This window comes from Megachile rotundata, chromosome 4 (genome assembly GCF_050947335.1).
Source record: "Megachile rotundata isolate GNS110a chromosome 4, iyMegRotu1, whole genome shotgun sequence".
NCBI classification, from domain to species: Eukaryota; Metazoa; Arthropoda; class Insecta; order Hymenoptera; family Megachilidae; genus Megachile; species Megachile rotundata.
This window is the reverse complement of record NC_134986.1, coordinates 6,287,339-6,307,811: the sequence shown is the minus strand read 5'-3', so window position 1 is coordinate 6,307,811 and position 20,473 is coordinate 6,287,339. Positions and strand designations below refer to the sequence as shown.

The 20,473-nt window shown below is 40.3% G+C and overlaps 1 long non-coding RNA gene across 1 annotated transcript; it reads right to left on the bottom strand.

Annotated features, from left to right (window-relative positions):
- Nucleotides 1–8,981: 8,981 nt before the first annotated feature.
- LOC105662048 (uncharacterized) lies at nt 8,982–10,096 on the bottom strand. The gene is made up of 3 exons (XR_001095416.2): nt 10,046–10,096; nt 9,899–9,983; nt 8,982–9,807 (listed from the first exon to the last, which is right to left on the bottom strand). It is a non-coding gene; the product is annotated as an uncharacterized LOC105662048 (long non-coding RNA).
- Nucleotides 10,097–20,473: the final 10,377 nt, after the last annotated feature.

The window sequence follows — 20,473 nt, the reverse complement described above, 5'->3', positions numbered from 1 at the left end:
CTGTGTATTTATTTGACACCCTATCGCAATTCCAAAATCCAGACCCTGAATCCGAAATTCGATCGTGCCACCTCCTCACACATCATATTCTCCTGATACCAAATTTTGTATTTCGGGCCCTGAATTCGAAATTCCATCGTGCCACCTCCTCACACATCATATTCTCCTGATACCAAATTCCAAAATCCAGACCCTGAATTCGAAATTCGATCGTGCCACCTCCTCTCAGATCATATTCTCCTGATACCAAATTCCAAAATCCAGACCCTGAATCCGAAATTCCATCGTGCCACCTCCTCACACATCATATTCTCCTGCTACCAAATTCCAAAATCCAGACCCTGAATTCGAAATTCGATCGTGCCACCTCCTCTCAGATCATATTCTCCTGACACCAAATTCCAAAATCCAGACCCTGAATTCGAAATTCGATCGTGCCACCTCCTCACACATCATATTCTCCTGATACCAAATTTTGTATTTCGGGCCCTGAATTCGAAATTCCATCGTGCCACCTCCTCACACATCATATTCTCCTGATACCAAATTCCAAAATCCAGACCCTGAATCCGAAATTCCATCGTGCCACCTCCTCACGCATCATATTCTCCTGATACCAAATTCCAAAATCCAGACCCTGAATCCGAAATTCCATCGTGCCACCTCCTCACCCATCATATTCTCCTGATACCAAATTCCAAAATCCAGACCCTGAATCCGAAACTCCATCGTGCCACCTCCTCTCAGATCATATTCTCCTGATACCAAATTCCAAAATCCAGACCCTGAATCCGAAACTCCATCGTGCCACCTCCTCTCAGATCATATTCTCCTGATACCAAATTCCAAAATCCAGACCCTGAATCCGAAACTCCATCGTGCCACCTCCTCACACATCATATTCTCCTGATACCAAATTCCAAAATCCAGACCCTGAATCCGAAATTCCATCGTGCCACCTCCTCACACATCATATTCTCCTGATACCAAATTCCAAAATCCAGACCCTGAATCCGAAACTCCATCGTGCCACCTCCTCTCAGATCATATTCTCCTGATACCAAATTCCAAAATCCAGACCCTGAATACGAAACTCCATCGTGCCACCTCCTCACACATCATATTCTCCTGATACCAAATTCCAAAATCCAGACCCTGAATTCGAAATTCGATCGTGCCACCTCCTCACACATCATATTCTCCTGATACCAAATTCCAAAATCCAGACCCTGAATCCGAAACTCCATCGTGCCACCTCCTCTCAGATCATATTCTCCTGATACCAAATTCCAAAATCCAGACCCTGAATTCGAAATTCGATCGTGCCACCTCCTCACACATCATATTCTCCTGATACCAAATTCCAAAATCCAGACCCTGAATCCGAAACTCCATCGTGCCACCTCCTCTCAGATCATATTCTCCTGATACCAAATTCCAAAATCCAGACCCTGAATCCGAAACTCCATCGTGCCACCTCCTCACACATCATATTCTCCTGATACCAAATTCCAAAATCCAGACCCTGAATCCGAAATTCCATCGTGCCACCTCCTCACACATCATATTCTCCTGATACCAAATTTTGTATTTCGGGCCCAGAATTCGAAATTCCATCGTGCCACCTCCTCACCCATCATATTCTCCTGATACCAAATTCCAAAATCCAGACCCTGAATCCGAAATTCCATCGTGCCACCTCCTCACCCATCATATTCTCCTGATACCAAATTCCAAAATCCAAACCCTGAATCCGAAACTCCATCGTGCCACCTCCTCTCAGATCATATTCTCCTGATACCAAATTCCAAAATCCAGACCCTGAATCCGAAATTCCATCGTGCCACCTCCTCACGCATCATATTCTCCTGATACCAAATTCCAAAATCCAGACCCTGAATCCGAAACTCCATCGTGCCACCTCCTCACACATCATATTCTCCTGATACCAAATTTTGTTTTTCGGGCCCAGAATTCGAAATTCCATCGTGCCACCTCCTCACGCATCATATTCTCCTGATACCAAATTCCAAAATCCAGACCCTGAATCCGAAATTCCATCGTGCCACCTCCTCACGCATCATATTCTCCTGATACCAAATTCCAAAATCCAGACCCTGAATCCGAAACTCCATCGTGCCACCTCCTCACACATCATATTCTCCTGATACCAAATTTTGTTTTTCGGGCCCAGAATTCGAAATTCCATCGTGCCACCTCCTCACGCATCATATTCTCCTGATACCAAATTCCAAAATCCAGACCCTGAATCCGAAACTCCATCGTGCCACCTCCTCACACATCATATTCTCCTGATACCAAATTTTGTTTTTCGGGCCCAGAATTCGAATTCCATCGTGCCACCTCCTCACGCATCATATTCTCCTGATACCAAATTCCAAAATCCAGACCCTGAATCCGAAATTCCATCGTGCCACCTCCTCTCGGATCATATTCTCCTGATACCAAATTCCAAAATCCAGACCCTGAATCCGAAACTCCATCGTGCCACCTCCTCACACATCATATTCTCCTGATACCAAATTTTGTTTTTCGGGCCCAGAATTCGAAATTCCATCGTGCCACCTCCTCACGCATCATATTCTCCTGATACCAAATTCCAAAATCCAGACCCTGAATCCGAAACTCCATCGTGCCACCTCCTCACACATCATATTCTCCTGATACCAAATTTTGTTTTTCGGGCCCAGAATTCGAAATTCCATCGTGCCACCTCCTCACGCATCATATTCTCCTGATACCAAATTCCAAAATCCAGACCCTGAATCCGAAACTCCATCGTGCCACCTCCTCACACATCATATTCTCCTGATACCAAATTTTGTTTTTCGGGCCCAGAATTCGAAATTCCATCGTGCCACCTCCTCACGCATCATATTCTCCTGATACCAAATTCCAAAATCCAGACCCTGAATCCGAAATTCCATCGTGCCACCTCCTCTCGGATCATATTCTCCTGATACCAAATTCCAAAATCCAGACCCTGAATCCGAAACTCCATCGTGCCACCTCCTCACACATCATATTCTGCTGATACCATATTCCAAAATCCAGACCCTGAATCCGAAACTCCATCGTGCCACCTCCTCTCGGATCATATTCTCCTGATACCAAATTCCAAAATCCAGACCCTGAATCCGAAACTCCATCGTGCCACCTCCTCACACATCATATTCTCCTGATACCAAATTTTGTTTTTCGGGCCCAGAATTCGAAATTCCATCGTGCCACCTCCTCACGCATCATATTCTCCTGATACCAAATTCCAAAATCCAGACCCTGAATCCGAAATTCCATCGTGCCACCTCCTCACGCATCATATTCTCCTGATACCAAATTCCAAAATCCAGACCCTGAATCCGAAACTCCATCGTGCCACCTCCTCACACATCATATTCTCCTGATACCAAATTTTGTTTTTCGGGCCCAGAATTCGAAATTCCATCGTGCCACCTCCTCACGCATCATATTCTCCTGATACCAAATTCCAAAATCCAGACCCTGAATCCGAAACTCCATCGTGCCACCTCCTCACACATCATATTCTCCTGATACCAAATTTTGTTTTTCGGGCCCAGAATTCGAATTCCATCGTGCCACCTCCTCACGCATCATATTCTCCTGATACCAAATTCCAAAATCCAGACCCTGAATCCGAAATTCCATCGTGCCACCTCCTCTCGGATCATATTCTCCTGATACCAAATTCCAAAATCCAGACCCTGAATCCGAAACTCCATCGTGCCACCTCCTCACACATCATATTCTCCTGATACCAAATTTTGTTTTTCGGGCCCAGAATTCGAAATTCCATCGTGCCACCTCCTCACGCATCATATTCTCCTGATACCAAATTCCAAAATCCAGACCCTGAATCCGAAACTCCATCGTGCCACCTCCTCACACATCATATTCTCCTGATACCAAATTTTGTTTTTCGGGCCCAGAATTCGAAATTCCATCGTGCCACCTCCTCACGCATCATATTCTCCTGATACCAAATTCCAAAATCCAGACCCTGAATCCGAAACTCCATCGTGCCACCTCCTCACACATCATATTCTCCTGATACCAAATTTTGTTTTTCGGGCCCAGAATTCGAAATTCCATCGTGCCACCTCCTCACGCATCATATTCTCCTGATACCAAATTCCAAAATCCAGACCCTGAATCCGAAACTCCATCGTGCCACCTCCTCACACATCATATTCTCCTGATACCAAATTTTGTTTTTCGGGCCCAGAATTCGAAATTCCATCGTGCCACCTCCTCACGCATCATATTCTCCTGATACCAAATTCCAAAATCCAGACCCTGAATCCGAAACTCCATCGTGCCACCTCCTCACACATCATATTCTCCTGATACCAAATTTTGTTTTTCGGGCCCAGAATTCGAAATTCCATCGTGCCACCTCCTCACGCATCATATTCTCCTGATACCAAATTCCAAAATCCAGACCCTGAATCCGAAACTCCATCGTGCCACCTCCTCACACATCATATTCTCCTGATACCAAATTTTGTTTTTCGGGCCCAGAATTCGAAATTCCATCGTGCCACCTCCTCACGCATCATATTCTCCTGATACCAAATTCCAAAATCCAGACCCTGAATCCGAAACTCCATCGTGCCACCTCCTCACACATCATATTCTCCTGATACCAAATTTTGTTTTTCGGGCCCAGAATTCGAAATTCCATCGTGCCACCTCCTCACGCATCATATTCTCCTGATACCAAATTCCAAAATCCAGACCCTGAATCCGAAATTCCATCGTGCCACCTCCTCTCGGATCATATTCTCCTGATACCAAATTCCAAAATCCAGACCCTGAATCCGAAACTCCATCGTGCCACCTCCTCACACATCATATTCTCCTGATACCAAATTTTGTTTTTCGGGCCCAGAATTCGAAATTCCATCGTGCCACCTCCTCACGCATCATATTCTCCTGATACCAAATTCCAAAATCCAGACCCTGAATCCGAAACTCCATCGTGCCACCTCCTCACACATCATATTCTCCTGATACCAAATTTTGTTTTTCGGGCCCAGAATTCGAAATTCCATCGTGCCACCTCCTCACGCATCATATTCTCCTGATACCAAATTCCAAAATCCAGACCCTGAATCCGAAACTCCATCGTGCCACCTCCTCACACATCATATTCTCCTGATACCAAATTTTGTTTTTCGGGCCCAGAATTCGAAATTCCATCGTGCCACCTCCTCACGCATCATATTCTCCTGATACCAAATTCCAAAATCCAGACCCTGAATCCGAAATTCCATCGTGCCACCTCCTCTCGGATCATATTCTCCTGATACCAAATTCCAAAATCCAGACCCTGAATCCGAAACTCCATCGTGCCACCTCCTCACACATCATATTCTCCTGATACCAAATTTTGTTTTTCGGGCCCAGAATTCGAAATTCCATCGTGCCACCTCCTCACGCATCATATTCTCCTGATACCAAATTCCAAAATCCAGACCCTGAATCCGAAATTCCATCGTGCCACCTCCTCTCGGATCATATTCTCCTGATACCAAATTTTGTATTTCGGGCCCTGAATTCGAAATTCCATCGTGCCACCTCCTCACACATCATATTCTGCTGATACCAAATTCTGTATTTCGGGCCCTGAATTCGGAAATCCATCGTGCCACCTCCTCACACATCATATTCTCCTGATACCAAATTCCAAAATCCAGACCCTGAATCCGAAATTCCATCGTGCCACCTCCTCTCGGATCATATTCTCCTGATACCAAATTCCAAAATCCAGACCCTGAATCCGAAATTCCATCGTGCCACCTCCTCACACATCATATTCTGCTGATACCATATTCCAAAATCCAGACCCTGAATCCGAAACTCCATCGTGCCACCTCCTCTCGGATCATATTCTCCTGATACCAAATTCCAAAATCCAGACCCTGAATCCGAAACTCCATCGTGCCACCTCCTCACACATCATATTCTCCTGATACCAAATTTTGTTTTTCGGGCCCAGAATTCGAAATTCCATCGTGCCACCTCCTCACGCATCATATTCTCCTGATACCAAATTCCAAAATCCAGACCCTGAATCCGAAATTCCATCGTGCCACCTCCTCTCGGATCATATTCTCCTGATACCAAATTCCAAAATCCAGACCCTGAATCCGAAACTCCATCGTGCCACCTCCTCACACATCATATTCTCCTGATACCAAATTTTGTTTTTCGGGCCCAGAATTCGAAATTCCATCGTGCCACCTCCTCACGCATCATATTCTCCTGATACCAAATTCCAAAATCCAGACCCTGAATCCGAAATTCCATCGTGCCACCTCCTCTCGGATCATATTCTCCTGATACCAAATTCCAAAATCCAGACCCTGAATCCGAAACTCCATCGTGCCACCTCCTCACACATCATATTCTCCTGATACCAAATTTTGTTTTTCGGGCCCAGAATTCGAAATTCCATCGTGCCACCTCCTCACGCATCATATTCTCCTGATACCAAATTCCAAAATCCAGACCCTGAATCCGAAATTCCATCGTGCCACCTCCTCACACATCATATTCTCCTGATACCAAATTTTGTTTTTCGGGCCCAGAATTCGAAATTCCATCGTGCCACCTCCTCACGCATCATATTCTCCTGATACCAAATTCCAAAATCCAGACCCTGAATCCGAAATTCCATCGTGCCACCTCCTCTCGGATCATATTCTCCTGATACCAAATTCCAAAATCCAGACCCTGAATCCGAAACTCCATCGTGCCACCTCCTCACACATCATATTCTCCTGATACCAAATTTTGTTTTTCGGGCCCAGAATTCGAAATTCCATCGTGCCACCTCCTCACGCATCATATTCTCCTGATACCAAATTCCAAAATCCAGACCCTGAATCCGAAATTCCATCGTGCCACCTCCTCTCGGATCATATTCTCCTGATACCAAATTCCAAAATCCAGACCCTGAATCCGAAACTCCATCGTGCCACCTCCTCACACATCATATTCTCCTGATACCAAATTTTGTTTTTCGGGCCCAGAATTCGAAATTCCATCGTGCCACCTCCTCACGCATCATATTCTCCTGATACCAAATTCCAAAATCCAGACCCTGAATCCGAAATTCCATCGTGCCACCTCCTCACACATCATATTCTCCTGATACCAAATTTTGTTTTTCGGGCCCAGAATTCGAAATTCCATCGTGCCACCTCCTCACGCATCATATTCTCCTGATACCAAATTCCAAAATCCAGACCCTGAATCCGAAACTCCATCGTGCCACCTCCTCACACATCATATTCTCCTGATACCAAATTTTGTTTTTCGGGCCCTGAATTCGAAATTCCATCGTGCCACCTCCTCACACATCATATTCTGCTGATACCAAATTCTGTATTTCGGGCCCTGAATTCGGAAATCCATCGTGCCACCTCCTCACACATCATATTCTCCTGATACCAAATTCCAAAATCCAGACCCTGAATCCGAAATTCCATCGTGCCACCTCCTCTCGGATCATATTCTCCTGATACCAAATTCCAAAATCCAGACCCTGAATCCGAAATTCCATCGTGCCACCTCCTCACACATCATATTCTGCTGATACCATATTCCAAAATCCAGACCCTGAATCCGAAACTCCATCGTGCCACCTCCTCTCGGATCATATTCTCCTGATACCAAATTCCAAAATCCAGACCCTGAATCCGAAACTCCATCGTGCCACCTCCTCACACATCATATTCTCCTGATACCAAATTTTGTTTTTCGGGCCCAGAATTCGAAATTCCATCGTGCCACCTCCTCACGCATCATATTCTCCTGATACCAAATTCCAAAATCCAGACCCTGAATCCGAAATTCCATCGTGCCACCTCCTCACACATCATATTCTCCTGATACCAAATTTTGTATTTCGGGCCCTGAATTCGAAATTCCATCGTGCCACCTCCTCACACATCATATTCTGCTGATACCAAATTCTGTATTTCGGGCCCTGAATTCGGAAATCCATCGTGCCACCTCCTCACACATCATATTCTCCTGATACCAAATTCCAAAATCCAGACCCTGAATCCGAAATTCCATCGTGCCACCTCCTCTCGGATCATATTCTCCTGATACCAAATTCCAAAATCCAGACCCTGAATCCGAAATTCCATCGTGCCACCTCCTCACACATCATATTCTGCTGATACCATATTCCAAAATCCAGACCCTGAATCCGAAACTCCATCGTGCCACCTCCTCTCGGATCATTCTCCTGATACCAAATTCCAAAATCCAGACCCTGAATCCGAAATTCCATCGTGCCACCTCCTCTCGGATCATATTCTCCTGATACCAAATTCCAAAATCCAGACCCTGAATCCGAAACTCCATCGTGCCACCTCCTTATATATCATTTTCCGCTCATACCAAATTCTAGAATGCGGACCTAAAATTCGATGAATTATCATGGCACCTCCTCACACATCATGTTCTCCTGTTTCTAAATTCCGAAATACGGACCCTGAATTCGATTTATGTGTTTTAGACTACTTTGCGTACATTTTTCTAGATTGCTTTTCAATTTTGCGTTGTCAAACATTCACGTAATGTTTCTCTATGCTGTATCAGGAGACTATGGTTTGTGAGGAGGTGGCACGATGGAATTTCGGAATCAGGGTCCAGAATACAGAATTTGGTATCAGGAGAATATGATATGTTAGGAGGTGGCACGGAGGATTTTCGGATTCGGAGGAATTTCGTGGGACTTCGATGTGCATTATTTTCAGAAATTTGGAGGAATTGATTTTGCGATTTTTTCGAATTTCTTTGCATTTTTAGTGGTTTCTGCGTATCTCTTTCGTACTTTTTTTTATTTTTGCATTTCTATAGTTTCGTGTAATGTTTCTGGATGGTTGGGAAAGGTTTTTTAAATGAATACACTGTTTCTTTTTTTTACTTATCGTTTATTCATATTTTTTATTGTATACAAGTTGTAATTATATTGAAAGTACGTACAGCTATTAATTACATACATGCATAGATACAAGTGTAAATATAATAATAAGTTCTTATTATATACACTTTTGTGCCCTATACAATACACTTTTGGTGGCTTCTGGTATTGTTGTTTGAGGTACTGATGCACACGCGCCTGTTATCTTTTGCTTTAAAACGATACATCGCACTAGATATCAGTAACCAATCTGTGAAATAATGCTCAAATATTTCTGCACACCTTGTAATAGAAGTAAACACTAACGCAGACCTAATCATTTTACAAAACCACCAAAAGTGCTTTCTAGATAATGGAAATCACATTAAACACGAAATGTAAACAGATCAGTAGAAAAATTACGGTAAGTACAGTAATACGAAATATTTGAAACATTTCGTTTGTTTTAGACTCTGAATGGGTCTCAAAGTCGTGATGTAATACATCGTTGAATTCGTTTCGATACGCCCTTTCATATGATATAAAAAAATATATACTATTCCATTCAAAAAACTGAAAGTTACCTTCACTTCTCAAAAAATAGTATAAACACGAAAAGTTTATACACTTCGTTATGTTGATTATAAAAAACACTATCACTTTTTCCTCTCATTTTTTTCTTGTACTAGTCGTTTACGAGAAAACCGCTGGCTAGTAAATCTCTGAACATCCTGTATACATATAGTGTATCGTGGTTGATGTCTATCGATTTATTCTTTTCGGATTCGCTTTGTTACCTTACGTGGTTAGTTTAAGTGTTGAACGAAGTAGGTATCGCTTCAGTTCTACAACGTAATAAAATACAAAGTTATTATTGATCTATAAAATGTAATAACTGGCTCGATAACGAAGTAAGGTGATCGCAAATGTGCCTACGTTTATGTATTGTTGTTCCATGTATCGAAGAAAAGTCGTAGCAGCACCCAGAAGGTGGTCAGAATCCTCTCTTCTGGCTTCATCCCTCGAAAAAATAAAATTAATTTAAACTAAGAATTGTCAGTCAATTAACGCTTTGACTCGTACCGGTAGGAGGTGTTACGGTCGATCCGAACACTTCAGCAGCTTGAACAGTACACCAATACCAGGCAGCTTGGACAATACCTATGACCTTAAGTTATCAATGATAGGTGATCTGTGGACCAATCAGTTATCATGCAATCCACCAATACCGGGCAACTTCGTCACCCGGCAGTGTAGCGGCGGCTCCGTAATACGCCTCCCCTTTGTAGAGCCGCCACAGGGCCAGTGGCGTCTTGGGTGGGGCCTAGGATGCCGTGCACGCAGCCCCAGAGCGGTCGGTGGTGCCTCGGTGGTCCAGACACCGCCGTAAAGATTAGCTTGGTTATATGGGGGAGGTCTTTCCAACTTCCCCCGGGATGACATTAATGGCGCGGGGGGCTCATTCATGTTCTTAGAGTCTTAGAGAGTTCCTGGCGCCCCCTCATGCGCCGAGGAAGGACCATCGTGGGGGTTTTAGCCGGTAAAAATCGACGTGGGGTACCTTTTGAAGATTTCCCCTATGTACAGAAAAAAAACTACGTCATCCATACCTTTTTTTTTTTTTTTTTTTTGTTTAAGGAAGACAGAAATCCAGTAACGGACACCTGGGAAGATAGCCCAGATAGTGTGAGACTCCCGCTTCCGGCGCCCCTAGAAGAGGGGCGGTTTCCACGGCCTACTCACTAAAACTGTCTCCCGCCCCCGCTACGCGGGGGTTGGCGGCAACCCGCCAGGCTTCCTTACCGGATGGGGCATAGTGTACCTGGTCTAGGCCATCGCTCGCAGTTGTGGAAGAAAGACTACCCCCCCCCCCCCCCCCTCCCCCCCCCCCCCCTCGCGTGTGTGTTCCATGTGTGGAGACTGGATGCTCTCAACCAAAGGGTTTTGGCCCTAGGGGCTGCGTCAAGATCTAGGGGAGGCTCCCGGGCAAAATGCGCTGACCTCCAGCTGACCTTGTAACGCCCCCTCGGCACCGCCTCCCGGTGGGCTCGAACATACGGTAAAACCGCGACCTACTCCACCATTTCCCACCTAAGTGCCGATCTGTAGTCTATTTTCTACTGCCTATCCCCTGCGTGTTGCCTGTCGCTCATATTTCGTTTCCGTATTGCCGCCCCCGCCCCCTCGGTCGTCGATTAATAGGTTGATATCTCCGCGCTTTACAATCTTTCCTTCCCTATGCCTAATTAACGCTATTTGTTTCTAATCTTGCCTCTGTTTCGCCCCCCCCCCCCCCCCGCGCTGTTTCTTTCCTGCTCCCCTATTTGTTCATATACGATTCCCTGTGTGCGTCATCAATACTAATACCGTCGCTGTTAGACCTAATGAAGTAATAAAGTATGTAAATAACAGCAGATAGATAAATATGTAATAAGCCCTTTTGTTCCTACTTCGCCCCAGTCTTTCTCCACAACGCTACATGAGCCCATTGCTCTCGGTATTTATTTCTTTTCTCTCTTCCAGCACTTTCCCTCGGTTCTCAATCCGTCCCCTAATGGTGCTGTGACCAGGCTGACGTTCAAGTTCCTCGTTCCAGTACTTTCCGATCAAAAAGTCTGCCAAGCCTTCGGGTCGCTCATAGCGCTGCCCGCCATTGTTGCTGCTTTCACTTGTTGTCGCCGTTTAGGCGCCAGCCAAATTTCCTTATGTTTCCTCCTTCTTCTCTCCCGCCGATCCCCTCGGTCCCCATTGTCGCCCCCTAATGGTGCCACGACCAGGCTGACGACTGGGTTCCTTGTTGGATCAGCAGTTGATCGGAAGGGTGTTTGGTTCAATTTGACCTCTCTCCCTCCTCTCCCCCGCTCAGTCGGTCCCCGTTTTGTGCCCCCTAATGGTGCTATGACCAGGCTGACACCGGTTTCCTCCTTTGCAAGTTTGAGTAGTTCGATCGATCGTGTCTCATGTTTTCTCCTTCTTCTCTCCCGCCGATCCCACTCGGTCCCCATTGTCGCCCCCTAATGGTGCCATGACCAGGCTGACGACTGGGTTCCTTGCTGGATCAGCAGTTGATCGGAAGGGTGTTTGGTTCAATTTGACCTCTCTCCCTCCTCTCCCCCGCTCAGTCGGTCCCCGTTTTGTGCCCCCTAATGGTGCTATGACCAGGCTGACACCGGTTTCCTCCTTTGCAAGTTTGAGTCGTTCGATCGACCATGTCTTGTTTTCTCCTTCTTCTCTCCCGCCGATCCCACTCGGTCCCCATTGTCGCCCCCTAATGGTGCTATGACCAGGCTGACGACTGGGTCCCTAATTGAATCAGCAGTTGATCAGAAGGATCCTCTGCTCAGTTTAATCTCTCTCCCTCCTCTCCCCCGCTCCGTTGGTCACCGTTTTGTGCCCCCTAATGGTGCTATGACCAGGCTGACACCGGTTTCCTCCTTTGCAGGTTTGAGTCGTTCGATCGATCGTGTCTTGTTTTCTCCTTCTTCTCTTCCGCCGATCCCACTTGGTCCCCATTGTCGCCCCCTAATGGTGCCATGACCAGGCTGACGACTGGGTCCCTAGTTGAATCAACAGTTGATCAGAAGGGTGCTTTGCTCAATTGACCTCTCTCCCTCCTCTCCCCCGCTCAGTCGGTCATCGTTTGTGCCCCCTAATGGTGCTATGACCAGGCTGACACCGGTTTCCTCCCTTGCGGGTTTGAGTCGTTTGATCGGTCGTTTCTATTTTTGTTTCGCCGCTTCTTCTGCTCCTGCTCTTCCTCTTCTCCTTCTCGCTGTCCTCTTGCTTCTTTCCCTCCTCTTGCCGTTACCTCTTCTCCCTCTCGCTGTCCTCTTACTTCTTCCCCTCCTCTTGCCGTTTGAAAAGCGCGCCGTGCCTCCGCCGTCTTGCTTGTTGCTGCATCCTTTTGCTTCACCCTTCAGGGCCGCTCTCCAAGTGTTCGCAGCGTTCCTTCCCTCGCCATGCTGGATATTCTGGTTATTCTCAGTGCGGCCCCTTTTCTCCACCATCGTTGTGTCTTCGGAGTTTCCAGAGTGCTGGAGCGTTTTCCACAGTTCTTCCAGCACTTTTCCGTCATTTTCCCGCTTTGCACTGTTCTTCTGCACTCGCGCACGTGGTCACGTATATTCCCCTGTACCGGCAACACTCCTAGCACTTCACTGCACTCTCACAACACTTTCCTAACACTACACCGAGTTAGTTGCCTATCTGTTAATTATTTATTATTTATTATTTATTAATTTATTAACCTACTAATCACTTCACTATTTATAATAATTTATTTGTTAATTATGAACTAATTAATATTATTATTATTATTATTATTATTATTATTATTAATCTCATTCACTTCACTTCATTTATTAATCAATTAATTAATTAATTTATTTCTTCCTTCCTTCACTTTGTTCCGTGTCGTCTCGCCTCTTCCTCTTTTCCTCCTCCCTGTCTTCTTGCTTCAGCCAATCCGCTTACCATTTGAAAAAACGCGCCATGTCTCCGCCATCTTGCTTGTTGCCGCGTGCCTCCGCTTCGCCCATAGGCTTCGTCCCTGAAGGCAGCTCTCCAAGCGCTTGCGGCAATCCTTCCTCCGCCATCTTACTTGTTGCCGCGTGCCTTCGCTTCGCCTTTAGGCTTCGTCCTTAAGGGCCGCTCTCCATGCGCCTGTAGCGACCCTTCCCCGGCCATGCTTACGTCATCCATACCTGTATTTGTAAAACCGACAATTTCGATTGAAATTTTTAATTTTGCAATTGTTTATTTAACAAAGTATTATTACAAATATTAAAATTTATATCGTTTTTATTAACTTTTATGCGTTACAAGATTTCATTTTATTATTACATTTTTATATGACATTAAAAGATTATATATTCTTTTTAATATTATTTTAAATTTTTAAGTAAACTTTCGCTAAATTTTTATTCTATGCATTGAAATTCATGTCTCTTTTTCAACCCTCACCAGTTATTGTTGTATTTTTTTTAAATATATGTAAATATATTCTGTTTATTGTTTCAAATAACAAATATCTATTAATATTTTGAAATTTAATTTCAAATATTAAGGTTGATGCAAAATTGGTTCCAATTGATATTGTAATTCTGGAATTCTTCTTTACCTAAAGTTGCAATTTGTGTACAAAATTAACTGCGTCGGTAACTGATCGAGCTAAGAGCTATGATTCACTGTTAAATTATAATTCTACTTATTTGGGCCAATGATCATAGCAGTCGAGGCCCTTATAAAATCAATCAATCAATCAATCGAAACTCTACTTATTGCACGATATTTTCTTCAATGGTTTGGTAAAGTTAAAAAACATTCCGAAGTTAATTAATCTTGTATTCCGCTGTAATCTGATGCATATTATAATGAAATGAATATTATTTGAATTGAATCGAAAATGTGGTGATCATCAGAGCCGTCGGTCAAGGAGAATTCTACGATCAAAGCCGTTGGTCAAGAAAAGTTCTATTTACCATTCTTATTATTTCTTAAGGTAAGGAAATTCCAACTTAGTTCCCATTTTCATTGCTAGATGGCTGAGCATTTTGTTACCCACAAAGTTTACAATTCCTTTTATTTTCGTTTTCAACGTTTTGTGGTACCATTATGTCGACTGTATTGCGAGAATGGAATATTTCACTTGTTTTAGAAAACATAAAAATGGATAATTTTAAAGAAAAATACAATTTTGTGTTATTGTAGTACCATCATACACTGCTACGTGGCGGCAGCGACGTTTTTCAAAAAGCGCGCGCGCAAACATAAATTTAATGAAACATGTAAGAATACAGTACATTATTGTATTTTATGTCTCTTTGTATATTAAATCGATGCGATACCTTAAGTAAAAACGTAAATTGTTATGAAAAATCAAACTTCAAAGATTTACCTTTTATCGACAGCTAACATTTATTTGGGAAACCTAAATGTTCAACATAAATTTATTAAGTCTTTTATCTTATTAACAAGTTTTTTAATAAATAAATCGTAAGAGAATTCTAATAAGAGGAAACATGAATTGTGTTTGATCTTAAGAATGAATCTGTTTCAATTGTCAAAGTCGACTTAATTCTTTGAAAGCTTTCTTGCAAGTTAGTAAAGGAAAGTGTAGACCACAGCTTTCAAATCGTACAGTAACACAAAAAATAATATATGGTAGTACTCTATGTTTTCAACTTATTAATTTCAATTTTCTCAGTGATATAATAAATTTGATTATATTGCAAAGAAAATTGTTTTATATGAAATTAACTAAAATGTTTGTTTTATATCAAATTAAACACTTATCAGAATGAAAATAAATAAACAAATAACAAATGTAATTTCTAATGTATGCATAGCTTCTTTGGAACATTAAAAAATGAAATGATTAAATAATTAAGCAAATGATATTATTATCTCAAGAAAATAATTGTTACACGCCAAATATGTGAGCTGAACTAAATATGTTAAATAGTTGTTATAAGCTAATAAATATAATTAGTTTTGTAGCGAGATTCAGAAGAAAAAGAGCTGCATACAAGGATAAAATTAAACAGAATAAGTTATCCTTAAGACATCATTTTATTTCTCGCATTTAACACAACTGTGTGTGGCGCACATGTTTCGTCGTTCTTGTTTTTGTACAGAAAAATCAGCTCGATATACAAAGGATGGCGACACGCAACACGATGAAATTAATCCGTAGAAAAATCGTCACACATTCATCCTTCAACGAGATACCAAAATCATAAACATTCCACGCAAGAGATGTAGGTAATCAATTTAAAAAACGAAACAAACAAATAACGACGATATTACAATTAATTAAGATGAATGGCTGAAAAGCAAATTCGAGGGCTCAATTATGCCGTATGGTTACAATTCTAATAAAAAATAACCGGAATTATAAATTATTAACTATATCTTCGCTGTTATCATCTACCTAGCAGGAAGGAATGAAACGCATCGTTCGTTCGTTATAAAATTCATTGTACAATACATTCTCGGACAACGACAAACACGAATTACTATTTCCCTCGCTTTTGTATTTACAAGAAAAATAATTACACGCATACATCGACCCCCTCGGGACCGTTCACCGAAACTTCAGGTTGTAATTCATTAATTATTAAGACAAGGTATTTATGAACGTTGGTTACACGGAACATAAACAAAAATGGCGCATGATTATCGAGAATAATCATTAGGTTTGTCAAGGATAATTCTTTGATAACAGTACAACAATAATTATTGTTACATTTACAACAGTATTTATTGTTACATTTGCAACAATACTTATTGTTGTATTTTTCTAAATAATTTTAATATCGGAAATTTCCTCCTTTTCTATATTTGTCTGTCGATCGCTACTAATACGTAACCTTTCTGCGAGTAATCATTTGATACTTTCCTTAACAATTTTGTATATTACTATCAAGGTATAACAAAATTGTCTAGACACTTATAACTAAAAATTTGTAATAATAAAGCATCAATGGCTACCCGCACAAAGGTCGAGCGAATAAAATATTGTTTATAGGTTAGAATTTGTTGGATTTCTACACTTTTGGTTGGAGGTTGATACTAAAATTTTATAAATTGACATTTGTCATTATTTTTATATGATAATTTTTAAGATTGGTTAAAACTTGACAACGTTCGCCATAAGGTGGTTAGGGCGATATCAATGGCCAGCAAACGGTCACGAAAGGGTGATTATTCTAGGCGATGCAATAGTCAGAGACTATTTCCCTTGGCGGCAGTTCATGCTAAAGGCGGATTTCAAGTTACGAGCTGTACATTGACGCAGAATAATCATCTGATGAAAACTATCGGCGATCTGTTCGAATATACGAAACGAATCGAGCTTGTTTCCAGAGCGTCTCAAATCCATTTCCACAAACCATTTCATGAAATTATCTAAAAAAGAAACGCCTGTGAACATAACATGGATATTTTGTAAAACAAATAATGTAACTTGAGTGAACAAATAATATAGCGATTAATACAATTTGTTTGAATAATTATTATAATTACAGGTCGAATAATTAATATAATCGAGGCTCGAGGATTCGTACTTGTTTTGTCGACGCAAATTGTTTCCGATTGCGAGAAATTTTCATAATTCCAAATCGAACGTATTTCGACACACGCAGCACAAGCGTATTTTTAAATTGGTAAGATCGATACATCGAGTCGAGTTTAATTGAAGACACGGCAATATACGCGCTTTAAAGCTGATGCTTTGACAGAGCTGAGCGTTTCTTTAAACGCAGAAAACTGTTTGTTCTTCATACAATTATTAGATATTATTCGGAATATGAATTAGCATACAATGGCAAGAAATTTTAATAATGATAATTAAATTGTATTATAAATAAATACTAAAATATTTAATTGTATAACAAATAAATAATTAAATAATTAAATATTGACTGCGGTTAGAAACGAATCAAAACATGCTTTTTTGACAATTTTTGAAATGTTCAAAATTATTTAGATTGATTCTTAAAATTAATAGATATGTTCTCTCCAGAGAAAATCAGTAATTAGTAAGTTAATTTTATATGTTGGACTTAATTATAGTTTCAATTTATTTTTGTTCGTTTCATCTTTGCAGTTCGAAAACTAATAATTTTATAATACACTAAGAACTGAATATTCGTATTCCCTACATATAAAAAATTAATTTATTATTATAAGTGAACTACTTTTATAATTATTTGTTAATTGCAGAAATAAAGTGCATATAAAACTTTCTAGTTAAAAATGTTTAAATTAATTATGTTAGTATACAAACTGATTATTGTGTGACACCATTATCTATTCGTGTCTTCAGTGTTAGTACTCGTATTAGTACTCAATTCACTGTCAACTAATAAAACGAATTTCAATTTGCAATTAACTATAATTGTAGTTCATGAATGAATTATATATTACTTGCACAGAATATATTTCTTCGATCTTCCAATTTAAATTTTCCACTTGCACTCTCTCAAAATTGTTATAATATTTTGGACTTCGAAACCAGAGTGCAATCACACATTTTAATATTATAGTAGAATCAGATCAGAAAGCAATCAGAAGTTTAAAAATATAGAATTATTAAAAATATTACAGTAAGTAATTTGAGATAAAAAAAAACGATATTTATTTGTAAAAGGTGTAGTCAATATTGTTACTTTTACATTAAAAAATAAAATAAACTTCTTACTGTCTGGCTCTGACGATGGATTTATCATTTCAGTGACTTAATATTGATATGTCGTTATTTAATAATGTCTGGTTTCAAGTTTGTATCTTCCCTCGGGTCATTTAATATCATGAACCTGGACAGAGGTTTATAGTATGATTTTATAGTTTGATGCATTTTTTGAAACACATGTATCAAATTAAAAATTATCTTAATTTATATGTTAAATTCAATTGACAGTTCACGACTGCAGAATTAGAAAATGTTTATTGTCGAATTTTAAGTGTTTCAATTTTCAAACTTCATAAACAAATTTAAAAATTTGGAATTCAAGGATTTAAAATCTCAAATTTTTAAATGTCTAAATTTATGAATTTTTATATATTGCAATTTTTAGATCTTCAAATTTCAAACTTTAAAAATTTTAATGTTTTCAAATTTTATAATTAAGTTTCATATTTTTAAGTTTTCAAATTACCTAATTACTAAATTATCAAATTTCCAAATTTCCAAATTTCCAAATTTTCAATTTTCTAAAATTTTTAAACTTCCAGATTTTTTAATACACAACCTGGTAAATTTTTATTCTTTCAAATCTCTACATTTCTAAATTTCTGAATTTCTATATTTCAAAACTTCTACATTTCCAAATCTACATTTCTAAATTTCTAAATCCCCAAATTACTAAATTCTTAAATTTCCATTTTCTCAAATTCCTAAACTTTCAAATCCCAAAGTTTCAAAATTTTCACCTCATATTTCCAAATTTCCAACTTCTCAAAGCTTTTACTTTTAGAATTTTCAAATCTCCAAATCTCAATTTTTTAAATTCTTCAAATATTTAAATTTCTACATTCCTAAATTTCGAAAACTAAATTTCTAAATTCCCAAATTATGCAAGTTTGTGAACTTGAAAATGTTCTAACCAGAATCCAAGATGATGGATCTCCTTAGCATCATCATTTTCCCCAATACAGTTCTACTCCAATTAAAATACAATTTAATACAACTTTATCACTATACTAAAAACTTAAAAAAAAAATGTTTACCATCGCAATTAAAAAACATGAAACAAGAAAGATATACACAAACAATGTGTGCTTGTAATCCGTCTTTGAAGTCCAAATATTAATCCTACATAAAATTTGCTTGACCTAATCAAGCTAGCAAAGTCATCGATGTCCCCTAAAAGCATTCAACATCGAATGAACATGAAAGGCAAACAAATTTTCGTCGCAACTAAATCGAATTGCAAACAAAGCTTATTAAGAAGAATAAACAATTAACCTTTCGAGTCTATCAGATTTAAGATGACCCAGAAACAAGTTCCTCAACTAAACTACACGTTTTTCCTTTTCCATCCTTCAATGGCTTCGCGTCGAAATAATATTCAACAAAGCATGGACGCCTGTCGATATCCGACTATCTGACGAGCTATCCTCAGAAATGATATTGACTGCCATCGTCATTGCGTGGGTGGAAATGAGTCTAGCACAAAATATATATACATATATATTATGTATATATTTTGTCGTCGATAAATTGTGTTCGAGGGGCGTGCGACCGCGCCCCGACGCCGACGCGGCCTGATCGTGTACAGATTTATAGAATAAAAAGTTTTTTTTTTATTTCTTTTCGTCGAGAATACGGTAAATTCATCGGATAAACTTGTGTAAAACTTGAATACAAATTAGAAGGAGTATGTGACCCGAGCTTTTGTGCGCAGGATCGATCGTAAAGATTCTATGGGGATCAGTGTCCTTAGTCGTTTACAGAATTTTCTATGGGAATGGAAATTTTATGCAACTTCGTTTGTATAAAATTTGTAAACAATTTGTGAGTTTACTAGTTTTGTTGTTTGAGGATAGGTTGTGGAAGAACTTGAAAATTATGCGTCGGAATGGAAATGTGAACAATTTTAGAAATATAAAGTTTAATTTATGGTATTTAGAAAGAAATACTTAAAAGAAGCCTGGGAAAATACACTGGTGGCCAAAATTAACGCACCACTTTCTTTACACCGCCGTCATTTCCACTGTGTAGGAGGTAGGACTTTGAAATTTTGAGGACAGGTGGGCCCATGGGTTGTCTCAATACTCCACGAGTGCCATTGCTACCTGCCACCCCTTCCGGGATCGGCGACCCCTTGAATACTACAGGGTCAAGAAAGTAACAAAAAAGGTTCTAAATTCGACCGAAAAAAAGAAAAAATCCAAAATTTTTGTCAAGGATGAGGCTCTTTATGTTACGGCCTTTCCGAAAATGCCCAGCTCAACCCCCTCCAACACCCCCAACCCCCTCCATAATTTTCTACCTTTTCCAAAAGGGTG